Raw genomic sequence first — 21,381 nt, 5'->3', positions numbered from 1 at the left:
AGTCCACCAACAGCATAGCCTGACAAGACTGGACCCTCTTGGTTGCTCCTTGTGGCAAATTAAAAAGGCAGGGGAATTAGCTCAAATGGTAGAGTGCTTGCTTTGCATGCGAGAGGTAGTGGGATTGATACCCACATTCTCCAAAAAAAATTTTTTTTTGTGGATCCAAGAACGCTCCAGTTCACACTTGATGCAGCTTTGTCTAACGACAACCTACTGTCATGTAACAATGACAAGCAACTTTCATGTAACACTGATGTCACAATGTTAGATGAAAACGAATGACATGACTTACTTTCAGAGGAGCAGCGTAGCACACACAATTGAGGCCCACAAACAAAGCTGTGGGAAGTTTCCTTGAAGCCAATGCAGAGGATAAAGAAAAACAACAACTGAAAATGTACCTCACGGCCAGTACGTGGTTCAAACCGACGACCTTGGCGTTATTAGCACCACGATTTAACCAACTGAGCTAACGGGCCGCTTGCAACAGAAAAACATTTTGAGGATGCACAGAGCCTCGGACAGTGCTGGCGCATAAACGAACAAGTCCACCAACAGCATAATCTGACAAGACTGGACCCTCTTGGTTGCTCCTTGTGGCAAATTAAAAAGGCAGGGGAATTAGCTCAAATGGTAGAGTGCTTGCTTTGCATGCGAGAGGTAGTGGGATCGATACCCACATTCTCCAAAAACCATTTTTTTTTGTGGATCCAAGAACGCTCCAGTTCACACTTGATGCAGCTTTGTCTAACGACAACCTACTGTCATGTAACAATGACAAGCAACTTTCATGTAACACTGATGTCACAATGTCAGATGAAAACGAATGACATGACTTACTTTCAGAGGAGCAGCGTAGCACACACAATTGAAGCCCACAAACAAAGCTGTGGGAAGTTTCCTTGAAGCCAATGCAGAGGATAATGAAAAACAACAACTGAAAATGTACCTCATGGTCAGTACGGGGATCGAACCCACGACCTTGGCGTTATTAGCACCGCACTCTAACCTACTGAGCAAACGGGCCGCTTGCAACAGAGAAAAATTTTGAGAATGCACAGAGCCTCGGCCAGTGCTGGCGCAAAAACGAACAAGTCCACCAACAGCATAGCCTGACAAGACTGGACCCTCTTGGTTGCTCCTTGTGGCAAATTAAAAAGGCAGGGGAATTAGCTCAAATGGTAGAGTGCTTGCTTTGCATGCGAGAGGTAGTGGGATTGATACCCACATTCTCCAAAAAAAAATTTTTTTTGTGGATCCAAGAACGCTCCAGTTCACACTTGATGCAGCTTTGTCTAACGACAACCTACTGTCATGTAACAATGACAAGCAACTTTCATGTAACACTGATGTCACAATGTCAGATGAAAACGAATGACATGACTTACTTTCAGAGGAGCAGCGTAGCACACACAATTGAGGCCCACAAACAAAGCTGTGGGAAGTTTCCTTGAAGCCAATGCAGAGGATAAAGAAAAACAACAACTGAAAATGTACCTCACGGCCAGTACGTGGTTCAAACCGACGACCTTGGCGTTATTAGCACCACGATTTAACCAACTGAGCTAACGGGCCGCTTGCAACAGAAAAACATTTTGAGGATGCACAGAGCCTCGGACAGTGCTGGCGCATAAACGAACAAGTCCACCAACAGCATAATCTGACAAGACTGGACCCTCTTGGTTGCTCCTTGTGGCAAATTAAAAAGGCAGGGGAATTAGCTCAAATGGTAGAGTGCTTGCTTTGCATGCGAGAGGTAGTGGGATCGATACCCACATTCTCCAAAAACCATTTTTTTTTGTGGATCCAAGAACGCTCCAGTTCACACTTGATGCAGCTTTGTCTAACGACAACCTACTGTCATGTAACAATGACAAGCAACTTTCATGTAACACTGATGTCACAATGTCAGATGAAAACGAATGACATGACTTACTTTCAGAGGAGCAGCGTAGCACACACAATTGAAGCCCACAAACAAAGCTGTGGGAAGTTTCCTTGAAGCCAATGCAGAGGATAAAGAAAAACAACAACTGAAAATGTACCTGATGGCCAGTACGTGGTTTGAACCCACGACCTTGGCGTTATTAGCACCACGATTTAACCAACTGAGATAACGGGCCGCTTGCAACAGATAAACATTTTGAGGATGCACAGAGCCTCGGCCAGTGCTGGCGCATAAACGAACAAGTCCACCAACAGCATAATCTGACAAGACTGGACCCTCTTGGTTGCTCCTTGTGGCAAATTAAAAAGTTAGGGGAATTAGCTCAAATGGTAGAGTGCTTGCCTTGCATGCGAGAGGTAGTGGGATCGATACCCACATTCTCCAAAAAACATTTTTTTTTGTGGATCCAAGAACGCTCCAGTTCACACTTGATGCAGCTTTGTCTAACGACAACCTACTGTCATGTAACAATGACAAGCAACTTTCATGTAACACTGATGTCACAATGTCAGATGAAAACGAATGACATGACTTACTTTCAGAGGAGCAGCGTAGCACACACAATTGAAGCCCACAAACAAAGCTGTGGGAAGTTTCCTTGAAGCCAATGCAGAGGATAAAGAAAAACAACAACTGAAAATGTACCTGATAGCCAGTACGTGGTTTGAACCCACGACCTTGGCGTTTTTAGCACCACGATTTAACCAACTGAGATAACGGGCCGCTTGCAACAGATAAACATTTTGAGGATGCACAGAGCCTCGGCCAGTGCTGGCGCATAAACGAACAAGTCCACCAGCAGCATAATCTGACAAGACTGGACCCTCTTGGTTGCTCCTTGTTGCAAATTAAAAAGGCAGGGAATTAGCTCAAATGGTAGAGTGCTTGCTTTGCATGCGAGAGGTAGTGGGATTAATACCCGCATTCTCCAAAAACTTTTTTTTTGTGGATCCAAGAACGCTCCAGTTCACACTTGATGCAGCTTTGTCTAACGACAACCTACTGTCATGTAACAATGACAAGCAACTTTCATGTAACACTGATGTCACAATGTCAGATGAAAACGAATGACATGACTTACTTTCAGAGGAGCAGCGTAGCACACACAATTGAAGCCCACAAACAAAGCTGTGGGAAGTTTCCTTGAAGCCAATGCAGAGGATAAAGAAAAACAACAACTGAAAATGTACCTCATGGCCAGTACGGGGATCGAACCCACGACCTTGGCGTTATTAGCACCGCGCTCTAACCTACTGAGCAAACGGGCCGCTTGGAACAGAGAAAAATTTTGAGGATGCACAGAGCCTCGGCCAGTGCTGGCGCAAAAACGAACAAGTCCACCAACAGCATAGCCTGACAAGACTGGACCCTCTTGGTTGCTCCTTGTGGCAAATTAAAAAGGCAGGGGAATTAGCTCAAATGGTAGAGTGCTTGCTTTGCATGCGAGAGGTAGTGGGATTGATACCCACATTCTCCAAAAAAATTTTTTTTTTGTGGATCCAAGAACGCTCCAGTTCACACTTGATGCAGCTTTGTCTAACGACAACCTACTGTCATGTAACAATGACAAGCAACTTTCATGTAACACTGATGTCACAATGTTAGATGAAAACGAATGACATGACTTACTTTCAGAGGAGCAGCGTAGCACACACAATTGAGGCCCACAAACAAAGCTGTGGGAAGTTTCCTTGAAGCCAATGCAGAGGATAAAGAAAAACAACAACTGAAAATGTACCTCACGGCCAGTACGTGGTTCAAACCGACGACCTTGGCGTTATTAGCACCACGATTTAACCAACTGAGCTAACGGGCCGCTTGCAACAGAAAAACATTTTGAGGATGCACAGAGCCTCGGACAGTGCTGGCGCATAAACGAACAAGTCCACCAACAGCATAATCTGACAAGACTGGACCCTCTTGGTTGCTCCTTGTGGCAAATTAAAAAGGCAGGGGAATTAGCTCAAATGGTAGAGTGCTTGCTTTGCATGCGAGAGGTAGTGGGATCGATACCCACATTCTCCAAAAACCATTTTTTTTTGTGGATCCAAGAACGCTCCAGTTCACACTTGATGCAGCTTTGTCTAACGACAACCTACTGTCATGTAACAATGACAAGCAACTTTCATGTAACACTGATGTCACAATGTCAGATGAAAACGAATGACATGACTTACTTTCAGAGGAGCAGCGTAGCACACACAATTGAAGCCCACAAACAAAGCTGTGGGAAGTTTCCTTGAAGCCAATGCAGAGGATAAAGAAAAACAACAACTGAAAATGTACCTCATGGCCAGTACGGGGATCGAACCCACGACCTTGGCGTTATTAGCACCGCACTCTAACCTACTGAGCAAACGGGCCGCTTGCAACAGAGAAAAATTTTGAGAATGCACAGAGCCTCGGCCAGTGCTGGCGCAAAAACGAACAAGTCCACCAACAGCATAGCCTGACAAGACTGGACCCTCTTGGTTGCTCCTTGTGGCAAATTAAAAAGGCAGGGGAATTAGCTCAAATGGTAGAGTGCTTGCTTTGCATGCGAGAGGTAGTGGGATTAATACCCACAATCTCCATAAAACATTTTTTTTTGTGCATCCAAGAACGCTCCAGTTCACACTTGATGCAGCGTTGTCTAACGACAACCTACTGTCATGTAACAATGACAAGCAACTTTCATGTAACACTGATGTCACAATGTCAGATGAAAACGAATGACATGACTTACTTTCAGAGGAGCAGCGTAGCACACACAATTGATGCCCACAAACAAAGCTGTGGGAAGTTTCCTTGAAGCCAATGCAGAGGATAAAGAAAAACAACAACTGAAAATGTACCTCATGGCCAGTACGTGGTTCGAACCCAAGACCTTGGCGTTATTAGCACCACGATTTAACCAACTGAGATAACGGGCCGCTTGCAACAGATAAACATTTTGAGGATGCACAGAGCCTCGGCCAGTGCTGGCGCATAAACGAACAAGTCCACCAACAGCATAATCTGACAAGACTGGACCCTCTTGGTTGCTCCTTGTGGCAAATTAAAAAGGCAGGGGAATTAGCTCAAATGGTAGAGTGCTTGCTTTGCATGCGAGAGGTAGTGGGATCGATACCCGCATTCTCCAAAAAACATTTTTTTTGTGGATCCAAGAACGCTCCAGTTCACACTTGATGCAGCTTTGTCTAACGACAACCTACTGTCATGTAACAATGACAAGCAACTTTCATGTAACACTGATGTCACAATGTCAGATGAAAACGAATGACATGACTTACTTTCAGAGGAGCAGCGTAGCACACACAATTGAAGCCCACAAACAAAGCTGTGGGAAGTTTCCTTGAAGCCAATGCAGAGGATAAAGAAAAACAACAACTGTAAATGTACCTCATGGCCAGTACGGGGATCGAACCCACGACCTTGGCGTTATTAGCATCGCACTCTAACCTACTGAGCTAACCGGCCGCTTTTAACGGAGAAACATTTTGAGGATGCACAGAGCCTCGGCCAGTGCTGGCGCAAAAACGAACAAGTCCACCAACAGCATAGCCTGACAAGACTGGACCCTCTTGGTTGCTCCTTGTTGCAAATTAAAAAGGCAGGGAATTAGCTCAAATGGTAGAGTGCTTGCTTTGCATGCGAGAGGTAGTGGGATCGATACCCGCATTCTCCAAAAAACATTTTTTTTGTGGATCCAAGAACGCTCCAGTTCACACTTGATGCAGCTTTGTCTAACGACAACCTACTGTCATGTAACAATGACAAGCAACTTTCATGTAACACTGATGTCACAATGTCAGATGAAAACGAATGACATGACTTACTTTCAGAGGAGCAGCGTAGCACACACAATTGAAGCCCACAAACAAAGCTGTGGGAAGTTTCCTTGAAGCCAATGCAGAGGATAAAGAAAAACAACAACTGTAAATGTACCTCATGGCCAGTACGGGGATCGAACCCACGACCTTGGCGTTATTAGCATCGCACTCTAACCTACTGAGCTAACCGGCCGCTTTTAACGGAGAAACATTTTGAGGATGCACAGAGCCTCGGCCAGTGCTGGCGCAAAAACGAACAAGTCCACCAACAGCATAGCCTGACAAGACTGGACCCTCTTGGTTGCTCCTTGTTGCAAATTAAAAAGGCAGGGAATTAGCTCAAATGGTAGAGTGCTTGCTTTGCATGCGAGAGGTAGTGGGATCGTTACCCACATTCTCCAAATAACATTTTTTTTGTGGATCCAAGAACGCTCCAGTTCACACTTGATGCAGCTTTGTCTAACGACAACCTACTTTCATGTAACAATGACAAGCAACTTTCATGTAACACTGATGTCACAATGTCAGATGAAAACGAATGACATGACTTACTTTCAGAGGAGCAGCGTAGCACACACAATTGATGCCCACAAACAAAGCTGTGGGAAGTTTCCTTGAAGCCAATGCAGAGGATAAAGAAAAACAACAACTGAAAATGTACCTCATGGCCAGTACGTGGTTCGAACCCAAGACCTTGGCGTTATTAGCACCACGATTTAACCAACTGAGATAACGGGCCGCTTGCAACAGATAAACATTTTGAGGATGCACAGAGCCTCGGCCAGTGCTGGCGCATAAACGAACAAGTCCACCAACAGCATAATCTGACAAGACTGGACCCTCTTGGTTGCTCCTTGTGGCAAATTAAAAAGGCAGGGGAATTAGCTCAAATGGTAGAGTGCTTGCTTTGCATGCGAGAGGTAGTGGGATCGATACCCGCATTCTCCAAAAAACATTTTTTTTGTGGATCCAAGAACGCTCCAGTTCACACTTGATGCAGCTTTGTCTAACGACAACCTACTGTCATGTAACAATGACAAGCAACTTTCATGTAACACTGATGTCACAATGTCAGATGAAAACGAATGACATGACTTACTTTCAGAGGAGCAGCGTAGCACACACAATTGAAGCCCACAAACAAAGCTGTGGGAAGTTTCCTTGAAGCCAATGCAGAGGATAAAGAAAAACAACAACTGAAATTGTACCTCATGGCCAGTACGGGGATCGAACCCACGACCATGGCGTTATTAGCACCGCACTCTAACCTACTGAGCTAACCGGCCGCTTGCAACGGAGAAACATTTTGAGGATGCACAGAGCCTCGGCCAGTGCTGGCGCAAAAACGAACAAGTCCACCAACAGCATAGCCTGACAAGACTGGACCCTCTTGGTTGCTCCTTGTTGCAAATTAAAAAGGCAGGGAATTAGCTCAAATGGTAGAGTGCTTGCTTTGCATGCGAGAGGTAGTGTGATCGATACCCACATTCTCCAAAAAACATTTATTTTGTGGATCCAAGAACGCTCCAGTTCACACTTGATGCAGCTTTGTCTAACGAGAACCTACTGTCATGTAACAATGACAAGCAACTTTCATGTAACACTGATGTCACAATGTCAGATGAAAACGAATGACATGACTTACTTTCAGAGGAGCAGCGTAGCACACACAATTGATGCCCACAAACAAAGCTGTGGGAAGTTTCCTTGAAGCCAATGCAGAGGATAAAGAAAAACAACAACTGAAAATGTACCTCATGGCCAGTACGGGGATCGAACCCACGACCTTGGCGTTATTAGCACCGCGCTCTAACCTACTGAGCTAACGGGCCGCTTGCAACGGAGAAAAATTTTGAGGATGCACAGAGCCTCGGCCAGTGCTGGCGCAAAAACGAACAAGTCCACCAACAGCATAGCCTGACAAGACTGGACCCTCTTGGTTGCTCCTTGTGGCAAATTAAAAAGGCAGGGGAATTAGCTCAAATGGTTGAGAGCTTGCTTTGCATGCGAGAGGTAGTGGGATTGATACCCACATTCTCCAAAAAACATTTTTTTTGTGGATCCAAGAACGCTCCAGTTCACACTTGATGCAGCTTTGTCTAACGACAACCTACTGTCATGTAACAATGACAAGCAACTTTCATGTAACACTGATGTCACAATGTCAGATGAAAACGAATGACATGACTTACTTTCAGAGGAGCAGCGTAGCACACACAATTGAGGCCCACAAACAAAGCTGTGGGAAGTTTCCTTGAAGCCAATGCAGAGGATAAAGAAAAACAACAACTGAAAATGTACCTCACGGCCAGTACGTGGTTCAAACCGAAGACCTTGGCGTTATTAGCACCACGATTTAACCAACTGAGCTAACGGGCCACTTGCAACAGAAAAACATTTTGAGGATGCACAGAGCCTCGGCCAGTGCTGGCGCATAAACGAACAAGTCCACCAACAGCATAATCTGACAAGACTGGACCCTCTTGGTTGCTCCTTGTGGCAAATTAAAAAGGCAGGGGAATTAGCTCAAATGGTAGAGTGCTTGCTTTGCATGCGAGAGGTAGTGGGATCGATACCCACATTCTCCAAAAACCATTTTTTTTTGTGGATCCAAGAACGCTCCAGTTCACACTTGATGCAGCTTTGTCTAACCACAACCTACTGTCATGTAACAATGACAAGCAACTTTCATGTAACACTGATGTCACAATGTCAGATGAAAACGAATGACATGACTTACTTTCAGAGGAGCAGCGTAGCACACACAATTGAAGCCCACAAACAAAGCTGTGGGAAGTTTCCTTGAAGCCAATGCAGAGGATAAAGAAAAACAACAACTGAAAATGTACCTGATGGCCAGTACGTGGTTTGAACCCACGACCTTGGCGTTATTAGCACCACGATTTAACCAACTGAGATAACGGGCCGCTTGCAACAGATAAACATTTTGAGGATGCACAGAGCCTCGGCCAGTGCTGGCGCATAAACGAACAAGTCCACCAACAGCATAATCTGACAAGACTGGACCCTCTTGGTTGCTCCTTGTGGCAAATTAAAAAGTTAGGGGAATTAGCTCAAATGGTAGCGTGCTTGCTTTGCATGCGAGAGGTAGTGGGATCGATACCCACATTCTCCAAAAAACATTTTTTTTTGTGGATCCAAGAACGCTCCAGTTCACACTTGATGCAGCTTTGTCTAACGACAACCTACTGTCATGTAACAATGACAAGCAACTTTCATGTAACACTGATGTCACAATGTCAGATGAAAACGAATGACATGACTTACTTTCAGAGGAGCAGCGTAGCACACACAATTGATGCCCACAATGTCAGATGAAAACGAATGACATGACTTACTTTCAGAGGAGCAGCGTAGCACACACAATTGATGCCCACAAACAAAGCTGTGGGAAGTTTCCTTGAAGCCAATGCAGAGGATAAAGAAAAACAACAAATGAAGATGTACCTCATGGCCAGTACAGGGATCGAACCCACGACCTTGGCGTTATTAGCACCGCGCTCTAACCTACTGAGCTAACATGCCGCTTGCAATGGAGAAACATTTTGAGGATGCACAGAGCCTCGGCCAGTGCTGGCGCAAAAACGAACAAGTCCACCAACAGCATAGCCTGACAAGACTGGACCCTCCTGGTTGCTCCTTGTTGCAAATTAAAAAGGCAGGGAATTAGCTCAAATGGTAGAGTGCTTGCTTTGCATGCGAGAGGTAGTGGGATTAATACCCACAATCTCCATAAAACATTTTTTTTTGTGCATCCAAGAACGCTCCAGTTCACACTTGATGCAGCTTTGTCTAACGACAACCTACTGTCATGTAACAATGACAAGCAACTTTCATGTAACACTGATGTCACAATGTCAGATGAAAACGAATGACATGACTTACTTTCAGAGGAGCAGCGTAGCACACACAATTGATGCCCACAAACAAAGCTGTGGGAAGTTTCCTTGAAGCCAATGCAGAGGATAAAGAAAAACAACAACTGAAAATGTACCTCACGGCCAGTACGTGGTTCAAACCGACGACCTTGGCGTTATTAGCACCACGATTTAACCAACTGAGCTAACGGGCCGCTTGCAACAGAAAAACATTTTGAGGATGCACAGAGCCTCGGCCAGTGCTGGCGCATAAACGAACAAGTCCACCAACAGCATAATCTGACAAGACTGGACCCTCTTGGTTGCTCCTTGTGGCAAATTAAAAAGTTAGGGGAATTAGCTCAAATGGTAGAGTGCTTGCTTTGCATGCGAGAGGTAGTGGGATCGATACCCACATTCTCCAAAAAACATTTTTTTTTGTGGATCCAAGAACGCTCCAGTTCACACTTGATGCAGCTTTGTCTAACGACAACCTACTGTCATGTAACAATGACAAGCAACTTTCATGTAACACTGATGTCACAATGTCAGATGAAAACGAATGACATGACTTACTTTCAGAGGAGCAGCGTAGCACACACAATTGAAGCCCACAAACAAAGCTGTGGGAAGTTTCCTTGAAGCCAATGCAGAGGATAAAGAAAAACAACAACTGAAAATGTACCTGATAGCCAGTACGTGGTTTGAACCCACGACCTTGGCGTTATTAGCACCACGATTTAACCAACTGAGATAACGGGCCGCTTGCAACAGATAAACATTTTGAGGATGCACAGAGCCTCGGCCAGTGCTGGCGCAAAAACGAACAAGTCCACCAACAGCATAGCCTGACAAGACTGGACCCTCTTGGTTGCTCCTTGTTGCAAATTAAAAAGGCAGGGAATTAGCTCAAATGGTAGAGTGCTTGCTTTGCATGCGAGAGGTAGTGGGATTAATACCCACAATCTCCATAAAACATTTTTTTTTGTGCATCCAAGAACGCTCCAGTTCACACTTGATGCAGCTTTGTCTAACGACAACCTACTGTCATGTAACAATGACAAGCAACTTTCATGTAACACTGATGTCACAATGTCAGATGAAAACGAATGACATGACTTACTTTCAGAGGAGCAGCGTAGCACACACAATTGATGCCCACAAACAAAGCTGTGGGAAGTTTCCTTGAAGCCAATGCAGAGGATAAAGAAAAACAACAACTGAAAATGTACCTCATGGCCAGTACGTGGTTCGAACCCAAGACCTTGGCGTTATTAGCACCACGATTTAACCAACTGAGATAACGGGCCGCTTGCAACAGATAAACATTTTGAGGATGCACAGAGCCTCGGCCAGTGCTGGCGCATAAACGAACAAGTCCACCAACAGCATAATCTGACAAGACTGGACCCTCTTGGTTGCTCCTTGTGGCAAATTAAAAAGGCAGGGGAATTAGCTCAAATGGTAGAGTGCTTGCTTTGCATGTGAGAGGTAGTGGGATCGATACCTGCATTCTCCAAAAAACATTTTTTTTGTGGATCCAAGAACGCTCCAGTTCACACTTGATGCAGCTTTGTCTAACGACAACCTACTGTCATGTAACAATGACAAGCAACTTTCATGTAACACTGATGTCACAATGTCAGATGAAAACGAATGACATGACTTACTTTCAGAGGAGCAGCGTAGCACACACAATTGAAGCCCACAAAAAAAGCTGTGGGAAGTTTCCTTGAAGCCAATGCAGAGGATAAAGAAAAACAACAACTGAAAATGTACCTCATGGCCAGTACGTGGATGGAACCCACGACCTTGGCATTATTAGCACCGCACTCTAACCTACTGAGCTAACCGGCCGCTTGCAACGGAGAAACATTTTGAGGATGCACAGAGCCTCGGCCAGTTCTGGCGCAAAAACGAACAAGTCCACCAACAGCATGGCCTGACAAGACTGGACCCTCTTGGTTGCTCCTTGTTGCAAATTAAAAAGGCAGGGAATTAGCTCAAATGGTAGAGTGCTTGCTTTGCATGCGAGAGGTAGTGGGATTAATACCCACAATCTCCATAAAACATTTTTTTTTGTGCATCCAAGAGCGCTCCAGTTCACACTTGATGCAGCTTTGTCTAGCGACAACCTACTGTCATGTAACAATGACAAGCAACTTTCATGTAACACTGATGTCACAATGTCAGATGAAAACGAATGACATGACTTACTTTCAGAGGAGCAGCGTAGCACACACAATTGATGCCCACAAACAAAGCTGTGGGAAGTTTCCTTGAAGCCAATGCAGAGGATAAAGAAAAACAACAACTGAAAATGTACCTCATGGCCAGTACGTGGTTCGAACCCAAGACCTTGGCGTTATTAGCACCACGATTGAACCAACTGAGATAACGGGCCGCTTGCAACGGAGAAACATTTTGAGGATGCACAGAGCCTCGGCCAGTGCTGGCGCAAAAACGAACAAGTCCACCAACAGCATAGCCTGACAAGACTGGACCCTCTTGGTTGCTCCTTGTTGCAAATTAACAAGGCAAGGAATTAGCTCAAATGGTAGAGTGCTTGCTTTGCATGCGAGAGGTAGTGGGATTAATACCCACTATCTCCAAAAAACATTTTTTTTTGTGCATCCAAGAACGCTCCAGTTCACACTTGATGCAGCTTTGTCTAACGACAACCTACTGTCATGTAACAATGACAAGCAACTTTCATGTAACACTGATGTCACAATGTCAGATGAAAACGAATGACATGACTTACTTTCAGAGGAGCAGCGTAGAACACACAATTGATGCCCACAAACAAAGCTGTGGGAAGTTTCCTTGAAGCCAATGCAGAGGATAAAGAAAAACAACAACTGAAAATGTACCTCATGGCCAGTACGGGGATCGAACCCACGAACTTGGCGTTATTAGCACCACGATTTAACCAACTGAGGTAACGGGCCGCTTGTAACGGAGAAAAATTTTGAGGATGCACAGAGCCTCGGCCAGTGCTGGCGCAAAAACGAACAAGTCCACCAACAGCATAATCTGACAAGACTGGACCCTCTTGGTTGCTCCTTGTGGCAAATTAAACAGGCAGGGGAATTAGCTCAAATGGTAGAGTGCGTGCTTTGCATGCGAGAGGTAGTGGGATTGATACCCGCATTCTCCAAAAAACATTTTTTTTTGTGGATCCAAGAACGCTCCAGTTCACACTTGATGCAGCTTTGTCTAACGACAACCTACTGTCATGTAACAATGACAAGCAACTTTCATGTAGCACTGATGTCACAATGTCAGATGAAAACGAATGACATGACTTACTTTCAGAGGAGCAGCGTAGAACACACAATTGATGCCCACAAACAAAGCTGTGGGAAGTTTCCTTGAAGCCAATGCAGAGGATAAAGAAAAACAACAACTGAAAATGTACCTCATGGCCAGTCCGGCGATCGAACCCACGACCTTGGCGTTATTAGCACCGCGCTCTAACCTACTGAGCTAACGGGCCTCTTGCAACGGAGAAAAATTTTGAGGATGCACAGAGCCTCGGCCAGTGCTGGCGCAAAAACGAACAAGTCCACCAACAGCATAATCTGACAAGACTGGACCCTCTTGGTTGCTCCTTGTGGCAAATTAAACAGGCAGGGGAATTAGCTCAAATGGTAGAGTGCTTGCTTTGCATGCGAGAGGTAGTGGGATTGATACCCGCATTCTCCAAAAAACATTTTTTTTTGTGGATCCAAGAACGCTCCAGTTCACACTTGATGCAGCTTTGTCTAACGACAACCTACTGTCATGTAACAATGACAAGCAACTTTCATGTAACACTGATGTCACAATGTCAGATGAAAACGAATGACATGACTTACTTTCAGAGGAGCAGCGTAGCACACACAATTGATGCCCACAAACAAAGCTGTGGGAAGTTTCCTTGAAGCCAATGCAGAGGATAAAGAAAAACAACAACTGAAAATGTACCTCATGGCCAGTACGGGGATCGAACCCACGACCTTGGCGTTATTAGCACCGCGCTCTAACCTACTGAGCTAACGGGCCGCTTGCAACGGAGAAACATTTTGAGGATGAACAGGGCCTCGGCCAGTGCTGGCGCAAAAACGAACATGTCCACCAACAGCATAGCCTGACAAGACTGGACCCTCTTGGTTGCTCCTTGTGGCAAATTAAACAGGCAGGGAATTAGCTCAAATGGTAGAGTGCTTGCTTTGCATGCGAGAGGTAGTGGGATTGATACCCACATTCTCCATAAAAATTTTTTTTTGTGGATCCAAGAACGCTCCAGTTCACGCTTCATGCAGCTTTGTCTAACGACAACCTACTGTCATGTAACAATGACAAGCAACTTTCATGTAACACTGATGTCACAATGTCAGATGAAAACGAATGACATGACTTACTTTCAGAGGAGCAGCGTAGCACACACAATTGATGCCCACAAACAAAGCTGTGGGAAGTTTCCTTGAAGCCAATGCAGAGGATAAAGAAAAACAACAACTGAAAATATACCTTATGGCCAGAACGGGGATCGATCCCACGACCTTGGAGTTATTAGCACCTCGCTCTAAACTTCTGAGCAAACCGGCCGCTTGCAACGGAGAAACATTTTGAGGATGCACAGAGCCTCGGCCAGTGCTGGCGCAAAAACGAACAAGTCCACCAACAGCATAATCTGACAAGACTGGACCCTCTTGGTTGCTCCTTGTGGCAAATTAAACAGGCAGGGGAATTAGCTCAAATGGTAGAGTGCGTGCTTTGCATGCGAGAGGTAGTGGGATTGATACCCGCATTCTCCAAAAAACATTTTTTTTTGTGGATCCAAGAACGCTCCAGTTCACACTTGATGCAGCTTTGTCTAACGACAACCTACTGTCATGTAACAATGACAAGCAACTTTCATGTAGCACTGATGTCACAATGTCAGATGAAAACGAATGACATGACTTACTTTCAGAGGAGCAGCGTAGAACACACAATTGATGCCCACAAACAAAGCTGTGGGAAGTTTCCTTGAAGCCAATGCAGAGGATAAAGAAAAACAACAACTGAAAATGTACCTCATGGCCAGTACGGGGATCGAACCCACGACCTTGGCGTTATTAGCACCGCGCTCTAACCTACTGAGCTAACGGGCCTCTTGCAACGGAGAAAAATTTTGAGGATGCACAGAGCCTCGGCCAGTGCTGGCGCAAAAACGAACAAGTCCACCAACAGCATAATCTGACAAGACTGGACCCTCTTGGTTGCTCCTTGTGGCAAATTAAACAGGCAGGGGAATTAGCTCAAATGGTAGAGTGCTTGCTTTGCATGCGAGAGGTAGTGGGATTGATACCCGCATTCTCCAAAAAACATTTTTTTTTGTGGATCCAAGAACGCTCCAGTTCACACTTGATGCAGCTTTGTCTAACGACAACCTACTGTCATGTAACAATGACAAGCAACTTTCATGTAACACTGATGTCACAATGTCAGATGAAAACGAATGACATGACTTACTTTCAGAGGAGCAGCGTAGCACACACAATTGATGCCCACAAACAAAGCTGTGGGAAGTTTCCTTGAAGCCAATGCAGAGGATAAAGAAAAACAACAACTGAAAATATACCTTATGGCCAGTACGGGGATCGAACCCACGACCTTGGAGTTATTAGCACCTCGCTCTAAACTTCTGAGCAAACCGGCCGCTTGCAACGGAGAAACATTTTGAGGATGCACAGAGCCTCGGCCAGCGCTGGCGCAAAAACGAACAAGTCCACCAACAGCATAGCCTGACAAGACTGGACCCTCTTGGTTGCTCCTTGTGGCAAATTGAAAAGGCAGGGAATTAGCTCAAATGGTAGAGTGCTTGCTTTGCATGCGAGAGGTAGTGGGATTGATACCCACATTCTCCAAAAAACATTTTTTTTTGTGGATCCAAGAACGCTCCAGTTCACACTTGATGCAGCTTTGTCTAACGACAACCTACTGTCATGTAACAATGACAAGCAACTTTCATGTAACACTGATGTCACAATGTCAGATGAAAACGACTGACATGACTTACTTTCAGAGGAGCAGCGTAGCACACACAATTGATGCCCACAAACAAAGCTGTGGGAAGTTTCCTTGAAGCCAATGCAGAGGATAAAGAAAAATAACAACTGAAAATGTACCTTATGGCCAGAACGGGGATCGATCCCATAAACTTGGCGTTATTAGCACCACGCTCTAACCTACTGAGCTAACCGGCCGCTTGCAACGGAGAAACATTTTGAGGATGCACAGAGCCTCGGCCAGTGCTGGCTCAAAAACGAACAAGTCCACCAACAGCATAGCCTGACAAGACTGGACCCTCTTGGTTGCTCCTTGTGGCTAATTAAAAAGGCAGGGGAATTAGCTCAAATGGTAGAGTGCTTGCTTTGCATGCAAGAGGTAGTGGGATTGATACCCACATTCTCCAAAAAACATTTTTTTTTGTGGATCCAAGAACGCTCCAGTTCACACTTCATGCAGCTTTGTCTAACGACAACCTACTGTCATGTAACAATGACAAGCAACTTTCATGTAACACTGATGTCACAATGTCAGATGAAAACGAATGACATGACTTACTTTCAGAGGAGCAGCGTAGCACACACAATTGATGCCCACAAACAAAGCTGTGGGAAGTTTCCTTGAAGCCAATGCAGAGGATAAAGAAAAACAACAACTGAAAATGTACCTCATGGCCAGAACGGGGTTCGAACCGACGACCTTGGCGTTATTAGCACCACAATCTAACCAACTGAGCTAACCGTCCACTTTCAACGGAGAAACATTTTGAGGATGCACAGAGCCTCGGCCAGTGCTGGCGCATAAATGAACAAGTCCACCAACAGCATAGCCTGACAAGACTGGACCCTCTTGGTTACTCCTTGTGGCAAATTATAAAGGCAGGGGAATTAGCTCAAATGGTAGAGTGCTTGCTTTGCATGCGAGAGGTAGTGGGATTGATACCCACATTCTCCAAAAAACATTTTTTTTTGTGGATCCAAGAACGCTCCAGTTCACACTTCATGCAGCTTTGTCTAACGACAACCTACTGTCATGTAACAATGACAAGCAACTTTCATGTAACACTGATGTCACAATGTCAGATGAAAACGAATGACATGACTTACTTTCAGAGGAGCAGCGTAGCACACACAATTGATGCCCACAAACAAAGCTGTGGGAAGTTTCCTTGAAGCCAATGCAGAGGATAAAGAAAAACAACAACTGAAAATGTACCTCATTGCCAGTACGGGGATCGAACCCACGACCTTGGCGTTAGTAGCACCGCGCTCTAACCTACTGAGCTAACGGGCCTCTTGCAACGGAGAAAAATTTTGAGGATGCACAGAGCCTCGGCCAGTGCTGGCGCAAAAACGAACAAGTCCACCAACAGCATAATCTGACAAGACTGGACCCTCTTGGTTGCTCCTTGTGGCAAATTAAACAGGCAGGGGAATTAGCTCGAATGGTAGAGTGCTTGCTTTGCATGCGAGAGGTAGTGGGATTGATACCCGCATTCTCCAAAAAACATTTTTTTTTGTGGATCCAAGAACGCTCCAGTTCACACTTGATGCAGCTTTGTCTAACGACAACCTACTGTCATGTAACAATGACAAGCAACTTTCATGTAACACTGATGTCACAATGTCAGATGAAAACGAATGACATGACTTACTTTCAGAGGAGCAGCGTAGCACACACAATTGATGCCCAGAAACAAAGCTGTGGGAAGTTTCCTTGAAGCCAATGCAGAGGATAAAGAAAAACAACAACTGAAAATGTACCTCATTGCCAGTACGGGGATCGAACCCACGACCTTGGCGTTATTAGCACCGCACTCTAACCTACTGAGCTAACGGGCCGCTTGCAACGGAGAAACATTTTGAGGATGAACAGGGCCTCGGCCAGTGCTGGCGCAAAAACGAACATGTCCACCAACAGCATAGCCTGACAAGACTGGACCCTCTTGGTTGCTCCTTGTGGCAAATTAAACAGGCAGGGAATTAGCTCAAATGGTAGAGTGCTTGCTTTGCATGCGAGAGGTAGTGGGATTGATACCCACATTCTCCATAAAACAAATTTTTTTGTGGATCCAAGAACGCTCCAGTTCACGCTTCATGCAGCTTTGTCTAACGACAACCTACTGTCATGTAACAATGACAAGCAACTTTCATGTAACACTGATGTCACAATGTCAGATGAAAACGAATGACATGACTTACTTTCAGAGGAGCAGCGTAGCACACACAATTGATGCCCACAAACAAAGCTGTGGGAAGTTTCCTTGAAGCCAATGCAGAGGATAAAGAAAAATAACAACTGAAAATTTACCTTATGGCCAGAACGGGGATCGATCCCATAAACTTGGCGTTATTAGCACCACGCTCTAACCTACTGAGCTAACCGGCCGCTTGCAACGGAGAAACATTTTGAGGATGCACAGAGCCTCGGCCAGTGCTGGCTCAAAAACGAACAAGTCCACCAACAGCATAGCCTGACAAGACTGGACCCTCTTGGTTGCTCCTTGTGGCTAATTAAAAAGGCAGGGGAATTAGCTCAAATGGTAGAGTGCTTGCTTTGCATGCAAGAGGTAGTGGGATTGATACCCACATTCTCCAAAAAACATTTTTTTTTGTGGATCCAAGAACGCTCCAGTTCACACTTCATGCAGCTTTGTCTAACGACAACCTACTGTCATGTAACAATGACAAGCAACTTTCATGTAACACTGATGTCACAATGTCAGATGAAAACGAATGACATGACTTACTTTCAGAGGAGCAGCGTAGCACACACAATTGATGCCCACAAACAAAGCTGTGGGAAGTTTCCTTGAAGCCAATGCAGAGGATAAAGAAAAACAACAACTGAAAATGTACCTCATGGCCAGTACGGGGTTCGAACCGACGACCTTAGCGTTATTAGCATCACAATCTAACCAACTGAGCTAACCGGCCACTTTCAACGGAGAAACATTTTGAGGATGCACAGAGCCTCGGCCAGTGCTGGCGCATAAATGAACAAGTCCACCAACAGCATAGCCTGACAAGACTGGACCCTCTTGGTTGCTCCTTGTGGCAAATTATAAACGCAGGGGAATTAGCTCAAATGGTAGAGTGCTTGCTTTGCATGCGAGAGGTTGTGGGATTGATACCCACATTCTCCAAAAAACATTTTTTTTGTGGAACCAAGAACGCTCCAGTTCACACTTCATGCAGCTTTGTCTAACGACAACCTACTGTCATGTAACAATGACAAGCAACTTTCATGTAACACTGATGTCACAATGTCAGATGAAAACGAATGACATGACTTACTTTCAGAGGAGCAGCGTAGCACACACAATTGATGCCCACAAACAAAGCTGTGGGAAGTTTCCTTGAAGCCAATGCAGAGGATAAAGAAAAACAACAACTGAAAATGTACCTCATTGCCAGTACGGGGATCGAACATACGACCTTGGCGTTATTAGCACCGCGCTCTAGCCTACTGAGCTAACCGGCCGCTTGCAACGGAGAAACATTTTGAGGATGCACAGAGCCTCGGCCAGTGCTGGCGCATAAATGAACAAGTCCACCAACAGCATAGCCTGACAAGACTGGACCCTCTTGGTTGCTCCTTGTGGCAAATTATAAAGGCAGGGGAATTAGCTCAAATGGTAGAGTGCTTGCTTTGCATGCGACAGGTAGTGGGATTGATACCCACATTCTCCAAAAAACATTTTTTTTTGTGGATCAAGAACGCTCCAGTTCACACTTCATGCAGCTTTGTCTAACGACAACCTACTGTCATGTAACAATGACAAGCAACTTTCATGTAACAATGATGTCACAATGTCAGATGAAAACGAATGACATGACTTACTTTCAGAGGAGCAGCGTAGCACACACAATTGATGCCCACAAAAAAAGCTGTGGGAAGTTTCCTTGAAGCCAATGCAGAGGATAAAGAAAAACTACAAATGAAAATGTACCTCATGGCCAGTACGGGGATCGAACACACGACCTTGGCGTTATTAGCACTGCTCTCTGACCTACTGAGCTAACCGGCCACTTTCACCTTAGAAACATTTTGAGGATGCACAGAGCCTCGGCCAGTGCTGGCGCATAAATGAACAAGTCCACCAACAGCATAGCCTGACAAGACTGGACCCTCTTGGTTGCTCCTTGTGGCAAATTATGAAGGCAGGGGAATTAGCTCAAATGGTAGAGTGCTTGCTTTGCATGCGAGAGGTAGTGGGATTGATACCCACATTCTCCAAAAAACATTTTTTTTTGTGGATCCAAGAACGCTCCAGTTCACACTTCATGCAGCTTTGTCTAACGACAACCTACTGTCATGTAACAATGACAAGCAACTTTCATGTAACACTGATGTCACAATGTCAGATGAAAACGAATGACATGACTTACTTTCAGAGGAGCAGCGTAGCACACACAATTGATGCCCACAAACAAAGCTGTGGGAAGTTTCCTTGAAGCCAATGCAGAGGATAAAGAAAAACAACAACTGAAAATGTACCTCATTGCCAGTACGGGGATCGAACATACGACCTTGGCGTTATTAGCACCGCGCACTAGCCTACTGAGCTAACGGGCCGCTTGCAACGGAGAAACATTTTGAGGATGCACAGAGCCTCGGCCAGTGCTGGCGCAAAAACCAACAAGTCTACCAACAGCATAGCCTGACAAGACTGGACCCTCTTGGTTGCTCCTTGTGGCAAATTATAAAGGCAGGGGAATTAGCTCAAATGGTAGAGTGCTTGCTTTGCATGCGACAGGTAGTGGGATTGATACCCACATTCTCCAAAAAAACATTTTTTTTTGTGGATCAAGAACGCTCCAGTTCACACTTCATGCAGCTTTGTCTAACGACAACCTACTGTCATGTAACAATGACAAGCAACTTTCATGTAACAATGATGTCACAATGACAGATGAAAACGAATGACATGACTTACTTTCAGAGGAGCAGCGTAGCACACACAATTGATGCCCACAAAAAAAGCTGTGGGAAGTTTCCTTGAAGCCAATGCAGAGGATAAAGAAAAACAACAACTGAAAATGTACCTCATGGCCAGTACGGGGTTCGAACCGACGAACTTGGCGTTATTAGCACCACAATCTAACCAACTGAGCTAACCGGCCACTTTCAACGGAGAAACATTTTGAGGATGCACAGAGCCTCGGCCAGTGCTGGCGCATAAATGAACAAGTCCACCAACAGCATAGCCTGACAAGACTGGACCCTCTTGGTTGCTCCTTGTGGCAAATTATAAAGGCAGGGGAATTAGCTCAAATGGTAGAGTGCTTGCTTTGCATGCGAGAGGTAGTGGGATTGATACCCACATTCTCCAAAAAACTTTTTTTTTTGTGGATCCAAGAACGCTCCAGTTCACACTTCATGCAGCTTTGTCTAACGACAACCTACTGTCATGTAACAATGACAAGCAACTTTCATGTAACACTGATGTCACAATGTCAGATGAAAACGAATGACATGACTTACTTTCAGAGGAGCAGCGTAGCACACACAATTGATGCCCAGAAACAAAGCTGTGGGAAGTTTCCTTGAAGCCAATGCAGAGGATAAAGAAAAACAACAACTGAAAATGTACCTCATTGCCAGTACGGGGATCGAACCCACGACCTTGGCGTTATTAGCACCGCACTCTAACCTACTGAGCTAACGGGCCGCTTGCAACGGAGAAACATTTTGAGGA

At 45.1% G+C, this 21,381-nt stretch overlaps 1 non-coding gene across 1 annotated transcript; it reads right to left on the bottom strand.

Moving 5' to 3' along the window:
* Positions 1-16,899: 16,899 nt before the first annotated feature.
* Positions 16,900-16,973, bottom strand: trnas-acu (transfer RNA serine (anticodon ACU)). Its single transcript has one exon. It is a non-coding gene; the product is annotated as a tRNA-Ser (tRNA).
* Between the last annotated feature and the right edge of the window lie 4,408 nt (positions 16,974-21,381).

Source organism: Salvelinus fontinalis, chromosome 22 (genome assembly GCF_029448725.1).
Source record: "Salvelinus fontinalis isolate EN_2023a chromosome 22, ASM2944872v1, whole genome shotgun sequence".
NCBI classification, from domain to species: domain Eukaryota; kingdom Metazoa; phylum Chordata; class Actinopteri; order Salmoniformes; family Salmonidae; genus Salvelinus; species Salvelinus fontinalis.
Note: the sequence above shows the minus strand (reverse complement) of the source record. Positions and strands in the feature narration are given on the sequence as shown.